The following is a 20,042-nucleotide window of genomic DNA, read 5'->3' as shown; positions in this document are numbered from 1 at the left end:
AGCATCAAGCCCGATCATGCCTGTTTAGAGGTGAAGCAATTGGCTTTGTCGTAACGTGTAAAGCAATGTGCGCAGTAGTTGGAAGAGATCTCTGGCTGACTTGGCAGGTGAGATAGATTTTACCCATTCCCCACGGGCACCCCCGCCCACCCCACCCCACCCCACCCCATCCCACCCCCCAGCTTTCATCTCTCACCTTCCACTCCTTTCTGATTTCCACCAGCCTCCTGGTGTTTCAGAAGATCCAAGATGTAGGTTGCCACCATGTCTAGTGGGGTGTTGCTCCTCTCCCATTCACACCTAAGAGCTCGGGGAGTCCTCACAGCTGTCTCAGGAATGCTTTCTCCTCTAGGCCCCTCAGAGAGGGCTTGGGAGTGATTAACACCCTCTGGCCAGTGCAGTTAGCAGGAACTCCCAGTCTTCTTTCAGCAGGCCATTGTTCAGTTAGCAACTGCAACTGAATAGCAGAAGGCTGAAGAACGAAGGGGCATGGATGAGGGTGTGCTCTACAGCCCAGGAATGTGTGGAAGTGGTCAAGGAGTGGTAAAGGGCTGGTGGCTATGACTCACTGTTTGCTTCTTGTGCTAAGTACTTTTGTGTCTTTGTGACCTGTAGGCTTAGATTTGTTTTTTTTTTTTTCCCAAAACCTACCTTAATTAGGATTCTTAAAACACTTCAACCTCACTTCTAACCCACCCACTAGAGGAAAAGGAGAAAGAATGTTAATAGGAAAAAGGAGTTGTGGACCAGTTTTAGACATAGTTCCTTGGGCCAGTTGTACCCTGTGTTGTCAAGATACCAGCAGTCCAGTCCAACAGCCAACACCAAACTGCAACATGAATCCATAGAGGTGTCACAATCCAGCAGAAACGACAAGGCACCGACCAGTCAGAAGAAGTGACCAGAGTCAGTTGGATTACCATGAGAAGTTCCTTGGAACATTTCTCTCTTTGAAGCAAAGACCAAGGAAGACCAGCGAAGTGTCGCCGTGGTGTAGCAATGCAAAAAGTGTTGTCCCACTGTCAGTGGGGTTCTATTTACTTGTTCTAAACATCACCTGCCCTCTCATGTGTCTGCTTCCAGCAAAACATCACATGCCCTCTCATAAGACATCTTCCAGAAAAACATCATATGACACAACTGAGTTTTCAAAGAAACCCATTTACCTGACTGAACTTCCAAATAACCCGACTGAACAACTGAAGAGAGATGAAAGGTTTATGTTGGCTCCTGGTTGTAAAAGTTCAGCCTATGGTCACTTTGCCCCATGTGTTGGGACAGAGCGTCATAGAGGAAGAGTGTGTATGGTGGAGGCATGGGGCCTAGTCTTCACTTCTAGACAGATGGGAAACTGAGAAAAGTGCATGCTTGCGCTCTAAGTTGCTATCTCCTTTTCCCCCTTTTACTCTGCCAGTGTCCTCAATTCATGGGATCATGGCACCTATTTTTAGAGTGAATTCCCCTTCCCTCCTCCCCTCCCCCCCCATTAATCTTTACTAGGAACTCACACAAAGTGAGCCTAACCAGGCTCCCAGGTAACGGTAGATCCAATAGAGATGACAATGAAGATGGCCAACTACAACCCTGCAGTTTCCTCCATAAAATATACTTCATGGGACAGAGTAGTCCTAGGCGATAGCTGTGTGTCGCTAGATTCTTCATATAGGCATCTTTGAAATGGCAGGTTCTTCCATTCTTGTTTTCCCATGGATCTGAGAACCTGGGAAAACTTTGGAGGACCCCCATCTAGGCTCGAATGAGCCTGTGCTATAGACAGATAAATACAAGTTAAATGTGTAAAGGATACACACTTAAAAGAATATGTGGACCCTGAAGCTTATAACTTAGAGGGAATCTGGCTGGGTAGTTGGAGTGGGTGGGTAAGAGTGGTAAGTTGCCCAAGGATAGTAAGAGTCAAATGTTTTGGGCTCTGGACATCATAACTAGCGATTCTGGCTTACACTCACAGAGAGGCAGTACCAGATTCATTTGTTCATGCATCCGTTTGTCCGTTAATCCACTCAGTAAATATTGAGTACCCGAGATGTAGCGAGTAGTTTATTAGGTTCTGAGACTTGAGTGACATGAAAGACAAGAGTCCCTGTCTTGATGAGTCTCATGCCTTCTATGAAAACAGATAAGAGGTTAGGCAAACTATGTAAGTACTGTCACGTTGCAATGCTGAATGTCAAAGATTATATTTGAGTCCCCCATCCCACCCCACACAGTTGTAGATAAGCCTTTGGGAGATCTCCTGGGTGTCGCCTCATCAGAAGAATGAGACGATGTTTAGTTAAGACAGATGAGTAGTGGCAGAAAGGGGAAAATGGTATGCAGAGAGCCAACATGAGCACAGGTCCAAAGGTGGGAGAGTTAGGGCAAGTTCATAAACTAAAAATGGCTGTAGAGAGAGGCTAAGATTCATGGTTAGAGAGAAAAATGCCACTCCATGGCAAAAGCCTCCCCAAAGCCGTTGTAAGTGTGCTGGTCTCTTTTCTAGGGACAGAGGAGAGCTCTTAGGAATTGTAATCAAGGACACGACATTAAACGATGGCAAGGAACAGTTACCTTAAGGGCCACGTGTGAGTAGATTGGAGGACTTTTACCATGAAGTGGGGAGGTTATGTGGGATGAAGTTGACGTCATCTAGGCATAAATAAATAAATAAATAAATAAATAAATAAATAAATAAATAAATAAATAAATAAATAAATAATAGCCAGGTGTGCTAGTGAACACCTTTAGTCCCAGAACTCGGGAGGCAGAGGCAGGACGATCTCTGTGTGTTTGAGACCAGCCTGATCTACAAAGCACAGGAGAGCCAGGGTTGTTACACAGAGAAACCCTATCTTGAAAAAAAAAATAACAAGTTTGAGCTTATATAGTTGCAGCAAGGATGGATAGGAATGGACCAGAAGACACGAGAGAGCTGAAGACATTTGGCTGATACTCTGTGAGAGGTGAGAGAACACCTAAGATGATGCCTGGTTTTATTTCCTTGCATCATTAAGTGATGATGGAGTTGGAAAGTGAGATGGGGTACAAGGGATTTGTTCCTAAGCTAATCAAGAGTGTTGACACTATCCTAGTGAGAGTTGGACCATTTACAGGTGGAGTCGGGTTGGCGAAAGACTAGGCTGGCTCTTCAGAACTCATCAGCATGTAAGTGGTTGTCCAGAGCCCTGGAAGGAGAAAATTTTACATTACAAAACCCTCTACCCATCATCTCCTCCAAGCCAAGCAAGACTAGGCAAGGAGTCGGGTTGAGAAAGAGTCGGGGGTGGGACTCAAGAAGGTAGAGTTACTCAATGGAAGAGGTTGCCAGTTTTATATGCTGCTGATATGTCCCCTAAGAGGAAGATGAAAAATGTTGGCTTTAGCAGCATGGCGACTACTGGTTATGAGAGGGGAGCAGTTTTGGGTGTTGGTAGAATGATGGAGGCCAGAATGGGATGATGCTGGGCTGAGGAATGCATGGGCATTTGGGAGGTGGAGGCAGCATGTGTGGGTGGCTCTAGGGTACTGGGGGTTAGACTGATAAAAGTCCAGGAGGTGAGGTGAGCACAGTAGGATATTGGACAGGGAAGCCCAAGGATTGGTCAGTAGCCAGAGGGTAACTGAACCACTGGCTTAACAAAGCAAACAAAGGGAAGATACTGGAAGGTCAAAGAGCCATCCTAGTGGGAGGAAGTGGACTGGAGAACTTGAAAGGTGTACGAGTAGATCGGAACTGAACAAAGGAGAAGCTGCCGGTTTCATGACGCAAAGCCCTGGACTGTCCCTTTAAGTGCCTCCTGGGATAACTCTTGAGTAATTCAGATTCAGTAGGATTGTTGCATCTCTTGCAGGGTTTGGTAAATCACACAGGTTTATTACTTCATGGTTTGGGAGGCTGGGCAGATCCACACTAAAGTGCCAACATCTGTTAATGACCTTCTCACTGGTTTATCCCATGGCACAAGACTAGAGGACAGAAGGAGGTAGTAATGGTCGTGAGTGGTGTAAAGGAAGCAAGGCCCAGGACAACGCATCATTTACAAAGGAACACACCTCATCCATTAGTCCCTGCCTCCTAACACTGCCAATTGGAGGGGGGCGGCCATGTTCAGATTACGGCAGTACCTAAGGTAGAACATCACGATCTACCATGTATGTCATTGCCTCCCTCCTCCAAAAACACCCTCATGCAACCTGCTGGATCTGTGATCTAAACAGCTACTGTTTTTCAACCTTTACCATATGTTGTCATAATAGACACTTCCAGATGGGATCTAACTGCCTTGTTTGGTGGGTATTATGACCAACTCTAACAGAGAAGAAGCTGACATTCAGAGAGGTTAGGTCACTGCATATGATTATATAGCTAGGAAATAGATGGTTCTGGAGGAAGTTGAGCCTAGGCTTGGTCTGCCAGGAGAACATAGGCTGCCTCTCGCTCTGGTCTTCTCAGCCCACAAGCTTCTTGGGGGACTAGGAGGGCTTTATTGCAGTCATGGTCTCAGAGCATGATGCTTGCGCTGCCTTTGTTTGTTCTTGTTTTGTTTGGGAAAGGGTCTCACTGTGTAACCCAGGCTAGGCTTGACCTCACTTTACAGACCAGGCTAGTCTTTTACTTCTGTGGATCCTCCTGCCTCAGCCTTCTTACTGCTAGGATCCAGGTGTGCGTTAGAACATACTACTAGATAAGGCTACTTCCTTTTTCAGTGTTAGGATCTGAGGCTAGGCTCCCTCCAGACCTTTCTCTGTAGCATCCTGGGTATGCAGGCAGTAGGGTGTGGTACCAAGGAGCATATTACATACCAGTTGTCTGTGGAATGTGCCCACTGTGCAACTTCCTATTCCTAGAGCAGATTTAGTCAGGCAAGTTATAAAGGACAGCATGGTGTGTGTGTGTGTGTGTTTTTCTGTGTTTCTTGACAACAATCCAGTTCCAATCCCACCTTTCTGAATAGCGAGATGGACAGTCTTCTCCTTCCAGGCTTTAAAGTCCATGCCATGCCTCCAGACGCTGCATTGATTCTCTTGCTCAGGCTGCCGAAGTTACCTCTCCATTGTTCTGTGCAGCAGACCTTCACATTGACTGGCCTCAGACTCACCACTATACTCCCCATCCCCACTCAGTTCCCCTTGTGGTGGTAGGACAGGAAACCTGGTGATTCCTTAGAATCCTCCAAAGATAGCAGCAGGGGATGTATGCAGCACAGGGCAGGGCTGAAGGTCACAGGAAAGCCCTGGAGCACCAGAGGACAGTGGCCTGCCACCCCTAGCATCCCACATCAGATTATAGCCTTCTAGAACCCTTCACACCATCTGTGTGCTCGCACCGGGGCTCCACATACAGCAGAGGCATGGAGAGAGTGGGGATGGAGAAAGTGAGGTGGGCAGTAGGGAAAGCGTCTAAGATACAAGGCCATAGGACAGAAGGAGCTCTACAGGGCCGCAGCCCAGCTTCTTTATTTTGTAGAATAGAATTCCAGTGAGAGAAAAATCAACTAGGTTAGTCTTGCATCCGACTGTTCATCCTTCTTTCTCATCCAGTAAGTTTTCATAGATCATTTATTGGGACCAGGTGATACACTGGTGTATAAGAGAAGTGGACCTCACTTTCAAGTAGCAATCATTCTGACGGGGGGGGGGGGGGGGGACAGTAAACTGTAAACTTGAAGGACTCGCTGATGTTAGAGCTGAGAAGCCAGCAAACTTAGCCCTCGCCCAGTGTCATGGAAGGAGCCTCACACTGTAGCCCTCCTGGTAGGTAGACTGAACATCTCATCTGTTCTTGGGGGCAGATGGGAAAGCTTAAAGAAGTTAACCCAGGTTTTAGTCTGACTACCTCTTGACAGGAGAGTAGTTGGAGAGTATAGGGAACTGGGAACTTTAAACCAGCCTACACCACGAATTTGAATTATTGTTATTTTAATATGAGTAATTTGAAAATACCAAAACCATCCCCCCCCCCCGCCGCCGAAGACAGGGTTTCTCTGTGTAGCCGTGGCTGTCCTGAACTCACTTTGTAGACTAGGCTGCCCTCGACCTCACAGAGATCCACCTGCCTCTGCCTCCCAGAGTGCTGGGATTACAGGCATACGCCACCACTGCCTGGCTCCCTGAAGCATTTTTAAGAGTATACTTTAGTGGTGCTAATGCATCTTCATTGTTGCGTAAGTAACCATCACCAGCATCCGTCTCCAGCAACCCTCATCCTGTAGAACTGAAACTGTGTATAGTAAGCCTGACATCCAAAACGCCTTTCTCTAATCGCCTGAGCAATGCTGGTTTGTTTGTTTGCCCTGGATTCCTCAGAAAGGTGAAGCCCCAGCACATATCCTCAGGATGATGTCTGTGAGAAGTGGGCATATAGCAGAGTAGTCGAGCACTTACTTGCCCAGCACACAAGATCCTAGGCTCAGTCCTGAGCAGTGCTAAAACCAAGAAAGACAAACAAGAAAAAGGACAATGTTCATGAATGTGTAAAGTAAAACACGTAAGAGCTTAATATACTTCTTAAAAATACTTCTTCCAAAATAATTTGTAGGCTGGGTGCAGTATAAGCATCCATAACCCCTTACACACAGGAAGCTAAAGCAGGATTGTTAGTCCAAGGCTACCCTGGGATGGATGGATGGATATATATATATATATATATATATATATATATATATATATATATATATATATAATGAGTTTGGAGGCTAGCCTGAGCTACGTAATGAACTCTAGGCAAGCCTGGACCATATAGCAAGACCTTGTCTGAAGAAACAAATAATATATGCTTAGTACAGTAACATTTGTGATTCATTGTTATCTATGACCTAAGAAGACATGGTTGGATAGCTGCCATATTTGTGTAGGTGTGGCTTTGATAAAAGACTTCTCCAGTGTGGCATGAAAATAGCTTATCCATGACAAAGGTGCTCCAGGCACCGCGAATCTGGCTCCTTTGTGGTTAATACCCACCCTCCGCCGCCTGGGTCCAAAGAACTGCAAAATTTCTCAGTGAAACCCAATATGGTCTACTTCCCCATCCACGTGCCCCAACATCCTGAATTCTAGCCCTGGCAGCTGGGGAGTTTCACAGGCTTCTGCTTAAGAAGCCTTGCTGAGACCCGAGTCTGCCCTGCCTGCAGGGGCAGAGCAGACGGTGGGAGATGCTGGTGAGCCTGCTGTGGCGAATGAAGCCTTCCTCGTGCCCAGCATCGCAGGAGCCCAGCCAACAGGAAAAGTTCCCCATTCTCCCCGGGAGGCCGCCAGCCTGCTGTCTGAGAGGGGTGGGGCCAGTGCCCTCTAGAAGTGTGCCTTCTGGCAGCTTCTCCACGCCCCCCTCCCACCCCGTTGTCCAAAGGCCTCATGCAGAAGGGAGCCATATGGCCCTTTGTGGACACATTTTCCCTGGTACAGTATCTTCCTGGTATAAATGTGGGACCCAGTGCCCCAGAGTCAGCTGTCTGTCTCCTCCCTGACTGAGCCCCTCCCCACACCAGCCTAGTGGAGAAGCAAGTTGTTTTGGGGGAGACAAGCTCACAGAAGCAGGGAGCCCTTTGGAGTCAGGGTGAGTGAGAAGCGTCTCAGCGGCACCCACACCCATGCCCACACAGAAAACAGTTGAAGTAAGTCAAATGTCTCAAAGTCAGATCCTTTTTAGTATGAATTTGCTGTGTCTCATTCCGAGCACTAATTCCAATTTAATTGCAAGTGGCCTGAAGCCTCTTCAATAGGAGTAACAAATGGTTTGATTTTGTAAACTTCATCAGACTGCATTTTAAATGCGACACAGTAGCCCAACTCGAATGCCAATGAAGCGCTGGAGTAGCTCTCTGTTTACTAATTATCCGTTTTTACTCCAAGCCACGCTGGCTGGCTTGTCTGATTAAATCGGATTTGTGGGATAGAGAGCAGCTAGCTGAGTTTTCTCTATAGTAAACGAGATTGAAACTATGGGCCGCCTGGCTGCACACTGTAAATTATATTTCCTTTTAAAGGGGACGTGTCTCTTTTTATTTCACTGTGGTCCCCCCTGCATATTAAACTTTTACAGCACAGAGCTGGACCCAGCCGCTTCTCGATGTGGCCTCTCACTCTCTACCCGGCAGCCCCACGTGTGTCTGGGATGAAGGGAAAACCCTGGGCATTGCAGTCTGTGGTCCCTCACCCTCTACCTACTTTCCCCTTTAATCCCTTTCTTTCTCCCCTTTATACTAGAGTTAAATTTTCTTCTATTACCTCTTTCATCCATGATTTTCAAAGGTCCTTGAGATGATAAGGATTCTTAGAAATCATACTGAGTTAGCTGCAAGAGTTCTATAACCACCCTGTACCAGAGTGATGTCAGGTTTGGTAGCGGTGAGCTGGAGTGGGCAGAGGTTGGCCAAGCATTTGGTTAGTGTGGCTTGAATGGCAACGGAAGAGATTTGCTAACAATGTCGGGTTATTTTGGTTCATGCTACAGTGACAGGCATCCTTCTCGCTGAACAACGTGAAGTGTAAGGATCACCGAGCATCTAATACCTGTGGCCCAACAGACCAGGACATGCTGCAGTCGTGTGTGTGCGCGCGTGTGTGTGTGTGTGTGTGTGCGCGCGCGCGCGCGTGTTCAAGTTTCCTCCCTCCCGCCGTCGGCCCAAGTGCTCTCAAGCTTATTTGTTTCTTCCTGTTTTTAGGATAGCAGATCAGTGTCTATCACCAGTTCTTGCACGTGCGCACGCACGCTCACACCCACCCACACATACACATAAACCTGTGCGCACGCGCCACATGAATGCAGGCATATTGAGTGGGGGTGTAATCAGACCACACTTAAATGCTGCTGCCATTTCTGAGACTTTTGGTCCGGGTTCCATCCATTCCACCCTCATTCTTGGGGTCTGTCTTTGTGTCTGGAGCTTTTTGTGTGTTCATTTGCTTTTGAATGTCCTGCAACATTAACACATACACTTTTCCCTCTCGGGCCATTGTGTACTGTACTCCAAGAAGCCTCACAGTGTCTCTGATAGCCTGGTTACCGTGGGAATGAATGGCTCGCCATGCTCTCGGGCCTACAGTCCTCTTTTTAATTGTTGACAGTAAAAAGCATTTAAATGCTGCTTAATTTGTAATCATCTTCGGGGGAGAAGGAGAGGACCCATTAAAATGTCAGTAAAATGAATATACATCTTCTCTTGATTTTTTTTTTTTTTTTGGTTTTGTTTTGTTTTCTTTATTTACAGGAGATTTTTTTTTCTTTTCACTGCCAGTGTTTGTCAGATATTGTAAATGCTCCAAACCAATCAATATTGCTCTTATTTCTAGTTTTTGTCTCCCTTGCTCCCTCCCCGCTCTATGCTATTCTCTGGGGCTTTGTTTTGTCTTGACTCTCTCCTGCACCCCTTTCTTATACTTGGTTTTTGTGCCCAGGTAAATTGTCTTCCCTGCAAAGATTCCATTTCTGGGCCCCATAGCCCTTTCCGGGGGGCCTCTCTGGGTACTAGAGAAATGCCTTCCTCGGAAGAATGTCTCCTGTGCTTGAAGAACTACCTGAGAACCGCTTTCTACACCAGTGTGGAAACTGGACCCATCCTTAGCTGGCAGCTCCATGCTCTCTGCCAGCCCCTGGGAACTTGCGTAGAATGCAGGATCTACTGTGCATTGGGACCTGACTAAAAACACTAGGGCACTAGATTCAGAGAGCCCACTCATCCTGCTCTGTGTACACCCTGTACTTTGCTACCATCCTGATGCTGAGATGTGGAACTTTGTGTCTCTACTTTGCTGCTTTCTCACCCCCGCAGAAGAGCCCCTGCCTGGCTCACACAGGGCTCAGGGGGTCCATATCCCCAGCTACTCAAGAACCACTCATCACATGAATGGCCAGTTTTAGGAATAGCTCACTAGATCTCTGGGAGTGGTCCCCCAAGGCCTTGCTTCGTTCCTTTGCCGAAAGCTCCTACCTCACAGGGTCCTTGGGAATGTTTATGATCTGGATCAGCATCTAGCCCTACCTAGTCAGGTCCTTTCTTGGCCTTGCCCATGACTGTCAGCATGTGGTTCCCATTGAAAGCCTACTGAATCACTTGAAAGCTCTCAGCACTGTGCTTCCCGGGCCTAGAGCAGTGGGTGTTAGAGATGGACAAATACATTCTCCAAGGGCCTTTTATGTCCCCCCTCATTGTCCCCATGCAGAGCTGAAGGCATCTAGCCAGGAGCCCCCCTGAGAGTCCTTGAGGCAAACAGGCCTTCTCACCAAAGCTGCCACTGCGCTCTGTCCTGTAGCCTCTTCAATCAGGAGTCTACTAACGATGGTCACAGAAGGGTTGGGGCAAGAGGCAAAGGCTGGATGAATAGCATGTCCTGCCTGGTCTCATGCCTTCTGACTCCTCACGACACACTTCTAGACTTCTGTTTCCAGAAGCCCCTAAAACCAGGTGAATTGGGCTCCAAGAAACCCTCTTAGTCCCCAGGCAGCCTTGTAGAGAGCAACAGGTCACCCACTATCCATAGAGGTCGCAGACCTGAAGACAACCAAGGGGGATGGACTTAGGGAAGAAGTGACTTGGCCTAGATGTGAGCTATAAGAGCTCTGGGTGAGGTTCAGAAAGCCCAGAGAGTTGACCATCTCTCTCACCTCGAAGCAATGCTCCAGTACAACAAGCCCAACACGGAAATAGAAGGATGCTTTTTTTTCCTACAAGTCTCTGGGAGAAGTTGGCATGACATCTGCCAGTACCAGGCTCCATACCATCCTTCTCTGAGACTGACTAAGTCATCCCTGACAGATGGAAGACCCCCAAGAAGTAAGTCCTCGCTTCACACCCACAGGGCTGGTCCAGAGTCAGGCTAGGTGAGGGTCTTGTGGGCTGCCTGATCCTTCTCCCAGGGCCGTTGAAGTTGGTCCAATTTTTCAATCGCGGGCCAATTAGTTTGACAAATGGGGGCCCCTGTGGTGCCAGGGCACATTTGTTCCGGGCCTGCGCACTGGCCAGGCCCTATTGTCCTGCGTCCCACCCCCGTGTGAGCCCATTGTCGTCCCCCCCACCCTCCAATCTCCAGCAGGCCCTGCTTACAGTTGATTTATATGGGCAGGCGTCCTGCGGGCTCCAGGCTTCCCTGCCACAGCTGGCTGAGGTGCTTAAGGCCTCAGACTCCCTGACCTTTGCCCTGGTCCTGCTGTCATTTTGAAAGTTACAGACCAGAGGGCTGCATACCTCTCCGGATTTACTTTCCACCCACCCCCCACCCCAACCCCCCACCCACCTCCCCCCCCAACCCCCCACCCCCTTCTCACACTGCCTTCCCTCCCCGGTTCCCTTCTATCTCCCTCTGCTTTGACTGACTGCAGAGGTTTTTCAGTTCATTTTGGAATGTCTGCAAGGGTTCAGCAAGTAGCCTGGAAAGCCAAGAGAACAGGGGATGCTGGAGCAGGTGAAGGGACCACCAGAGGCAGCAACTCCTTGCCAGGCGGCCGAAGCTGCAGCTGCTGCTGGCAGTGCAATCTCATCCTCAAGTTCATGGCGTTCTGAGTCGGATGTGCGTTTTGGAGATTCAGAGTAACCCACAGGAAACCAGCACGTGTGATGTCATTGTCCCTTGGCATCTCTGCCAGGGTCGTTGCACCCTAGGAAAGGGGACCTGGCATATATGAAGTGGGCTGTCCATAGTGGCTGACAGCAAAGAACAGGTCTGGTCCCACTGTCACCCCTTTATTCTCTCTTATAAACCAACACCCCCCTCCTTCCCCCCTCCTGCCTTTCCTTTACCTCCCTTCCTTTCTCTTCCACCCCTCCCACATTTTCTCCCCATCTTGGGCGGGTTTGTTGGAGTGATTGACAAAATTAGTAAATCCATTCATGTTACTTTTATTGTGCAGGTCTCAATAAATCCCGAGTGTCCGGGACGCACCTTAATGAGCTAGTGAGCTGACAAATTTGTTTACTGTAGCTGGAGGTGCCTGGTAATGAAATGCGCTTGTGTCTGGGCTCACTGCTAAACAAATACCCAGTTTCCGGGAGGCAGCAGGCTCTGCTAGCTGCCACAGCCTGAGGAAGCAGTCGAATTCCCCAAGAGGCTAAAACTGGGGTGTGTTTTGAAAACTGCAGCCACTCACCCTTCCGTTGCTTAGCTTTAAAACAAAATTCAATCAGCTGCCTGCTCTCCTTTTATGTTACTCATTGAGGAATTTCTGTTCCTCTGACAATACCAAACCCCGGTTGGAGAAACGTGTAAGTACCTCCCAAGGTTTTAAAAAGATAAGAAAAGGAGAAAAGGGGAGTGACGACTGGAGGAGACTGGAGCTTAACAAGGTTGAAAGGGACAGGAAGGCTATAGGCTGGGAAAAAGTGACCAGCAGTAAGTGACCATATAGGAGACAAACGCCTGTGCACAAGCTAATGCTAACTCCCTTGGAGGCCAGGCTTTCCAGGTGGTTTTTCAGCCTAAGGTGAGCAGTTATAGGCAGAAAGTGGTTGAGGGGGACTGAGCTCTCTCTGCCTTGCTGCCAGCTGCTGTTACTGAAGGGTCAAGAGGGCTGAGATGTGCTTCAGTCACTCAGCACCCAGAGAGAACTCAGAGGACAAGTGACCAGGCAGCTGGTGGGCCTTCTTGTAGTGGTTTCCTAAGTCCTCAGTGATGGCTCAGGGAAAGTCAAAGAGATGGTCTGCCTTTGTCTTCTTCCTGCTGCCCTCTTGAATCCACACCCCCAGGGCCTTTTCGGCCTCTTAAGATGCAGACAGAACCTTCTGCCTTTAGTGTGAGTCAGCTGTGCTGCCTGCATCTGCCTCTGGCACAGTAGGTGACGCATCTCTGTACCTTCTTCAACAACAACCTGAAGGCACATACATGGAGGGGGGGGGGGGCATTTAACTGATGGCTCTGGCATCATAGGGAAGATAATCCCCAGGGCTCAGCAGCAGCAGAGAGACCTGCCTGCAGGATTAGACAGGGGGAATGGAGGTAGAGAGGTTTCCAGTTTAAATCGAGGTTTTTTTACTTAGCCTCAATTTGACATCCGTTCCCACCCAGGGAAGCAGCTGCTCAGGGTAGTAAGAGAGATGGCTTTTCCTTGCTGACTGGGATTGGACACGAGAAACCCATCTGTGTTCAACACGCGCACACACGTACGTATGCACGCGTACCCTCACATGTATGCACGTGCACACACGCACACACACAACATGCACACCCCACATGGAGCAGTCCCAGCTTGCTTACAAAAAAAAAAAAAAAAAAAAAAAATCCAAAGAAAAACAAAAAACGGAAGTATATTTAGTTTCCTCTGCTCCTTTGATTGAGGAACTGTTTGTGTCGAGGGAGATAATAAGAGCCTTGCCCCAAGACAGCGTCCCACCTGAGCGCCTTCGCCAGCTGCGTGTCCCTCCGACCATGCTCCTTCCTTTCCATTCTAGAGCTAATTGGCATGGAAGTGGCACAGGTGTAAACACGGGGCTTTTGTGTCTCACAATTTCAGACCCCATCATCACCTGGACAAGATAAAGGGCTGAGATCTGTGTCATCCCTCCTGCCTCCCTGTTCCACCCTGGCCTGGCTTGCTCCCAATTGTTGCTAAAATTAAACGTTTTAAAATCAGGAACCTGTAAGTTGTACCCGCATTACACCCCAGACTGGCTGTGCTACTTTGGGGGACATGGTGTGACTCGCTTTCTCCTGTGATAGTGGCTTGGCATAGCTCCATGCTGCTGCCTGCAGCATTCTCAGTTTTTCTCAGAGCCAAGAGTTTCAACTGTACTGCAGAAAAGAGTTTCAGGATAAGTCGGTAGTTTGTTTTTTTTTTTTTTTTTAAGAAGATGAGATCGTAGGGTGGTTTTTGAGGTGCATTAGACAGGACTGTCTGGTAAGGAAAAACCCTGGATCACAGTGATCTGAAGACCTCCTTCCTAGGGACCACCTTAAAGTTCCGGCCCACTTCTCAGTAGTACTATGTCATAGGGGGCCATTTCTGACCTAGTCAGCAGCTACAGCAAGGACAATAGTTGCCTGTGCCAGGATCACAAGGCCAAGAGCAGCTATACTAGGCCAGAAGTGGGGCTTTTGCACTGTTTCACCATATAGTATAGAGTGACTGGTCCTTCAATGGTCAGAATTTAGATGATGGTATAGTCTGAAAGACTGGTAGGCGGTGTCTTAGTCAGGGTTACTATTGCTGTGATGGAACTTGGGGAGGAAAGGGGGTTTATTTCACTCACAGTTCCATATAATAGCTCGTCATCAAAAGCAGAGAAAGCAGGAAGTCAGAACAGAAACCTGGAGGCAGGAGCAGATGCAGAGGCCATGGAGGAGTGCCGCTTACTGGCTTGCTGCCATGGGTTTGGTCAGCCTGTCTTCTTATAGAGCCCAGGACCTCCAGGCCAGGGGTGGCCCCAGCTCACATCAACCACTGATTAAGAAAATGCTCTGCAGTCTTGCCTACAGTCCTATGTTACAGAGGCATTTTCTTTGAGGTTCCCTCTTCTCAAATGACTCTAGCTTGTGTCAACTTGACACAAAACTGTCCAGCTTAGGGAGCTAGTGAGTTTGACACCTGTGTATCACCCGGCATTAGTGATTGCCATGGAGATAGGATAGGATTGTGTGGGAGGCTCTTTTTAGCAGCGTCGCATATAGACTTAGTTCTGAGCTCTCACCAGTCCGAGCTGTCTGTTTCTGTACCAAGACCTACTGACCAACACCCACCCTCCCTGCATGCATACAACTTTTGTCGACATCCCAAAGTCCCTGTGTTATTGTCACTGCAACATAGAGTTATCAAGGGCCGGTTTGCATTAGTGCCTGTGCTGTGTGTTGGGGGAGATATGATGGCTTTTCTGGTTCTGCCTTTGGCAGCTTAGTCTCATAGGCAGAACGAAAAAATAAAAAGTAAATGCAATAAAAGGGTTTTATGTGCTGTGACAATTGAGTGTTCGAAGGAACATGGTGTCCTTGGCACCAAGTCCTAAATAGTGCAAGTCATCCAAGATGCCATTGCTGGGGTCAGCTTCCTGGAAGAGGCAACTCAGAATCAATAAAACAACATATGCTTGGTCATGGAGGAGGAGTTCCAGGAGTCACCATCCAGGTTGTTTGTTCACTGCACAAGGGCGTCCAGTGGGGAGAGAGGTGGAGATTAAAGATTTATTTATTTATTTTATATATATGTATATGTATATATATGTGTGTGTATGTGTGTGTGTGTGTGTGTGTGTGTGTGTGTGTGTGTATAGTGCTCTGCCTGCATGTACATCTATAGGCAGAGGAGGACATCAGATCACTTTATAGATGGTTGTGAGCCACCATGTGGTTGCTGGGAATTGAACTCATGACCTCTGGAAGAGCAGACAGTGCTCTTAAGCGTTGAGCCATCTCTCTCACTAGCCAACAGGGAGGACATGTTGTCTGTCAGAGACAGGAGACAGGCTTTTCCAGCTTAGAGGAAGGCATTGTTTGGGCTGGCATTAGCTCTACCACTAACCACTTTGTGAAGTCTTTTCAAGTGGGGCTCTCGTCTGTTGTTCCAAGCGGCCATAGTATTATGGGAAAGGATGGGCACACTCCAACCTCACAGAAGATCCCAAGGCAGCCAAATTGGCAGAACCGGAATCTCTGCTCCTTTTTCCTCTCTCCATCTCACTGACCGTGATCTCTGAAGACTCGTCTTCATACCGTCAGAGTCCTCCTCCTTCCTGATGAGAGGGGACTAGCTCGGATTCTGGTTGTTGCCTCAGTGGAGGATGGAGCTCAGGCATTGCAGGGAGCAGTGTGCTAGCGCAGTGGGTCCCTCGCCCCGCCACACATCTCACCGCAGCTAATGAATTGCTAATACAATTTTCTAGATAATTTTATTTCCATAGCCCCACATTTTAATGTGTTTCCAAAAGCTAGCATTTATTTGCTTAATCTCCCAGTGTAATAGAATCGGCCCTGACTCATCATATACATGCAAACAATCAGCTAGGCAGAAACGACAGCAAATCGTTTAATAACTCACATCTAGTCTTTAGATTTTTAACTTGCATGCGCCAATAGTTTTTCCTGTGTCTTGTTTGCTCCTCAATCCTTTCCTGGTTTTTCTTTTCTTTTCTTTCAAAGTCTCTTTCTTTCACCATGACTGGTTGGTTTTTCAAGCAAAAGAACAGGGAAAGTAGATATAGAACCGCTAAAGTCATCTTCTCACCCCACCCCCTGCGGCCCCACCGCTGCCCTGAGTCTTGGTTGGTGGCTAGAGACCACCAAGCAGGGACCTCATGCTTGTGTGAGATCCCAGGAAGGAGACTGGGGTCCTAATATTTCTTTTTAGCTGATAATCATGGAACTGCAAGCCTGTCAACAGTGTCAACACGGCCATTTGGGATTTTCACATTTCCCTACTAGAGCCCAGCTCCAATCAGGCTGCTTTCTAACTATCTACAAAACCTCTGACTTCATCTAGCCTCCACCTTCCTCCTGTAGTATCCAAGGGAAAAAAAAAAAAAAGCCATTAATTCTCTCCCTGGTTCTGGCCACTTAGGGTCATCCACACCTTGGCTACATACAGAGACACTGTCTACCAGGCTGTTGGCCACTTGCACCTGTCTTGAGTTGGTTTGAGTCGCTATTACATGTGACTGTTGACTGGATGCCTCATATCTAGAAACTAGTCCTGAAGGCTGAGCATGGCTGGGTTCCCAGGATGCCCTTCTTCCTAATTGCAGACTACAGACTTCTAACTGCGTCCTGTGCTGTGACTGTGAAAAGGGAAATTTTTGATAAGGGCACTAATCTTGTTGAGGAGGGCTCCACCCTGGTAATAGAAGACTTTGTAAAGCTTCTACCTGCTAATACCATCACCTGAGGATAATGATTTTAACATACTCATTTTTTATTTTGCAGTGGGGGAGGGGACACCTAGACCTTTGCAGTCCTCTAGCTCTTCTGTGGCCCTTTTCTGCCTGTAGGATGCCATCTGTGCTGTTCTTCCTGGCACATGTGGTCCTCTGTAACCTGATCTCCCCAGTTTTTCTGGCTTGTCTCCATCCTCTGTGCTACCTGCTCTGAAATCCATTGGCAGTGTTTCCTTAGCCAGGGGTGGGTGCCCCATTTCTGGCTTCTCAGATACACCCCATTTCTCAGAGCTGAACTCAAAATCTCCTTTGAGGCACTCTCAGTCACCTTCGTTTTATCCATGCACTGGGTGGTATTTCTTAACCAGTGCCCCAATGCCAGCAAATCCTCTGCATCATCTCTGCCTTTTCCTGGTCACTTGGTAATGGACACAAAGCTAGTTCAGGCCTGTGAGATGGAGATGGCCCACTAGAGCGGCTTCCAAGCATCTTGGGAACAGCAAGGGGCCAGAATGCCACAGGAGACTCAGTCTGCTCTGTTATGTGGCAACTATTCAGGGTGTCCTCCTAGAATGCCATTCATTCACCCTCTTAGTCCATCCTGGGGATCTCAGAATAGGAAGTCTTGGCCCGGAGAGGCATGGCAGTCCAAAAGCCTTCTTTCTTGGGCTGATTTAAGACAACTCTTTGAACACCTGGCCTAGTTGGGCTTTGTGTGGGGTAGAGTTCAGGGTAAAGTGGGTGCAGGTGCTGAGAACCCTCAGCTTGAATGAGCTGGAACTGCCGTGCTGTGCTGTGCATTGGGATGTGTTGTGGGTAGACTCTTGTTTACCAAGCTGGGCTGGACACTGAAGGACTCGTGTCAGCCTTGCAGCTGCTTCTGCCCAGGCAGACTGTCTCTTTCAGCATGTCCTCCTCCATTGGAAGGGGCTGATTCCCTGAGATGCTTCCTGTGGCGCTTGGGTTCGGAAAGCTTCAGATAGCTGTGCCCCGTGACCAGCCTCTGTCTAAACTTCCTGGGCCATAGCTGCAGTGATCCCAGCATGCTTTGCTGCTCAAGCTTTTTACTACCTTGACCATGTCTTTTCCGGGGAAGCCCAGGCAGACAAATGTGTCCAAAATGGGGTTCAGAAGCTAGGGAAGTGACTCAGTTGGATGAAATGATTGATGGGCAAGCATGAGGACCTGCACTTGGGTGCCTGGCACCCACATAACAGCCAGGCATGACTGTGTTCCTGTCATTCCAACACAGTTGGTGGGGACAGGCCAATCCCATGGCTAACTGGCCAGCTAGTCTAGCCGAAACTGCAAGGTTCAATGAAAGATCCTGTCTTAATAAAACAGATGGAGAGCCATCCTGATGTCAGCCTCTGGCCTCCAAACACCCCCTCACACATGTGCATCCTACATGTGGTATAAAGGTCCAACACACACACACACATAGTAAAAACTAAAAATAATTGGGGTTCAATCAGTGATTCCTAGAATTCAACAGACCTAGGCATTTTCTAGATTCTCGGCTCTGCCTCTTTCCTCACTGTGTGACCTTAGGCAAGTTATTTAATCTCTGTTTTTCCCTTTGTAAGAAGGTTGGCTAGATGCCTGCCCTAGAGGGATGCAAGTTTTAAATGAGATGACAGCTCAGATAAAGCACCTAGTTAAAATGGCTTTTTTTTTTTTTTTTTTTTTTAAAAGCTCTCTTTCCCTTCTGCTTTCAGACCTTAGGAGGAAATCAGGTGTTCTTCCCCCATGCAGTCCTCCTAGTAGATAAAGCATGGCTGCAGGTATCTAGGCTTCAGTGTTTGCCAAGAGAGGCACCGATGGGTAACTGTGAGAAGAGATTGGATGGTGGTCAGTGGAGGTCTTTGCCTTTTATTCCAAACTGAGCCATGTGTGGTCCTGAGGAGGCAAGAACCAGCAGACCTCCCGTTTGCTGTTGCCATTGCTAGTCAGGGAGGCAGCAAAGCTCTTCTTATTGCTCCTCCCCTTCCTCTCTCACCTGTCCCCTGGAAGCTTTCCTCATGACAGCACTGAGCAGCCCAAGACCTTCAGTGGCCCAAATGTTCTGACACGCCTTCCACTCTGGATGAAACTGACAGACTTGACCACCTTTTCTGTTGGTGTCCCTCACATAAGGGACAGCATTGTGGGACTGAGCACTGGCAATGCTGCCCAGATAACGACAGAGAGAAAAGCAGACAGGCTTGTGTCGGGAAATGAAATCCAAAATGGCTGGCAGGGAGCTATGAGCTGAGACTCAGATGGAAGGCTGTGGGTCCAGAGTGGCCCCTGGGAGGTGCTGAAGAATGGAAACTAGCATCTCTACCTTTGGGGGGTTCAGTGGGGACACTTGGGCTACTGGGCCAGCCAACCAAGTGACCGAGTAGAGCTGAATGGATATTTCATGTGACTCAATAGTTTGAAATCTTTTGACAACTTGCTATAGGTTTTATGATGAAACCCAGAGCTTGTAGCATAGCTATTCAGGACCGCTCCCTTCTGCTTCTCCCTGCTTCTACAGTTAGGACTGGTTATCCTACTCAGCCTGGTTTTGCCATCCTTGAGTGTTTACAGACTCCGTTCCATCGTCTTGAATGCTCTCTTGATGCACTGTGTGCTGGGTGGTGTTGAGAGTAGAGCAGGAGCTAGTATGCGCCCTCATTGGTTCGCCCCCAGACCCTCAGACTGAAGGAGGGCTAAGCCTGTTTTTTAGGATCCCAAGTGTGGGATTGGAATGGTCTCGTGAGAGAACAGGTGAGGCTAATCCACTAGAATACCGACCACCTTGTACAGGAGCTTGATTGTTGCCAATTGAAAAGATCCCATGACCAGACTCTGGGAGGAGATATATAAATGAGCCCAGAACTGGAGGTGGGGCTTTTTGGAGACTTGGGATAGTTTTGGTTATTCATCACTGCACTTCGAGACGTTCCTAGAGAGAACTGCTCTAGGGAAGGCTTCAGGGCTCTGCCTCCTGCTAATGTTCTGGGTTCTAGTTACTCTAGGTTCCAGCAGAAGAAATCCTGCAGTTGTGCCAGGAGAATCGTTCCCTCGGAACTAATATCCTTACGGTTTTGTTATTGTGTCCATTAATCCTCATTTCCTATTGTTTTGGTTAGTCGGGTTATAAGTGACGTATGCTCGGTCACTAAGTTGTTAATAAAGTATATTGGTTAAGAAAATTGAGCCTACACTCAGACTCTTCCTTGTAGGAAGGATCATGATACCACCTGTGGACTGGAGTGACTCTCAAGATCCCTG

At 48.1% G+C, this 20,042-nt stretch overlaps 1 protein-coding gene across 3 annotated transcripts in view; it reads left to right on the top strand.

The window, feature by feature from the left end:
* Positions 1-20,042, top strand: part of Zbtb16 (zinc finger and BTB domain containing 16) — a 178,544-nt gene that overhangs the window by 149,595 nt on the left and 8,907 nt on the right. The gene's annotated exons all lie outside the window — the stretch shown is intronic.

The sequence above is a fragment of the Acomys russatus genome, chromosome 14 (assembly GCF_903995435.1).
Source record: "Acomys russatus chromosome 14, mAcoRus1.1, whole genome shotgun sequence".
NCBI lineage: Eukaryota > Metazoa > Chordata > Mammalia > Rodentia > Muridae > Acomys > Acomys russatus.
This window is presented reverse-complemented; position numbering and strand designations above follow the sequence as displayed.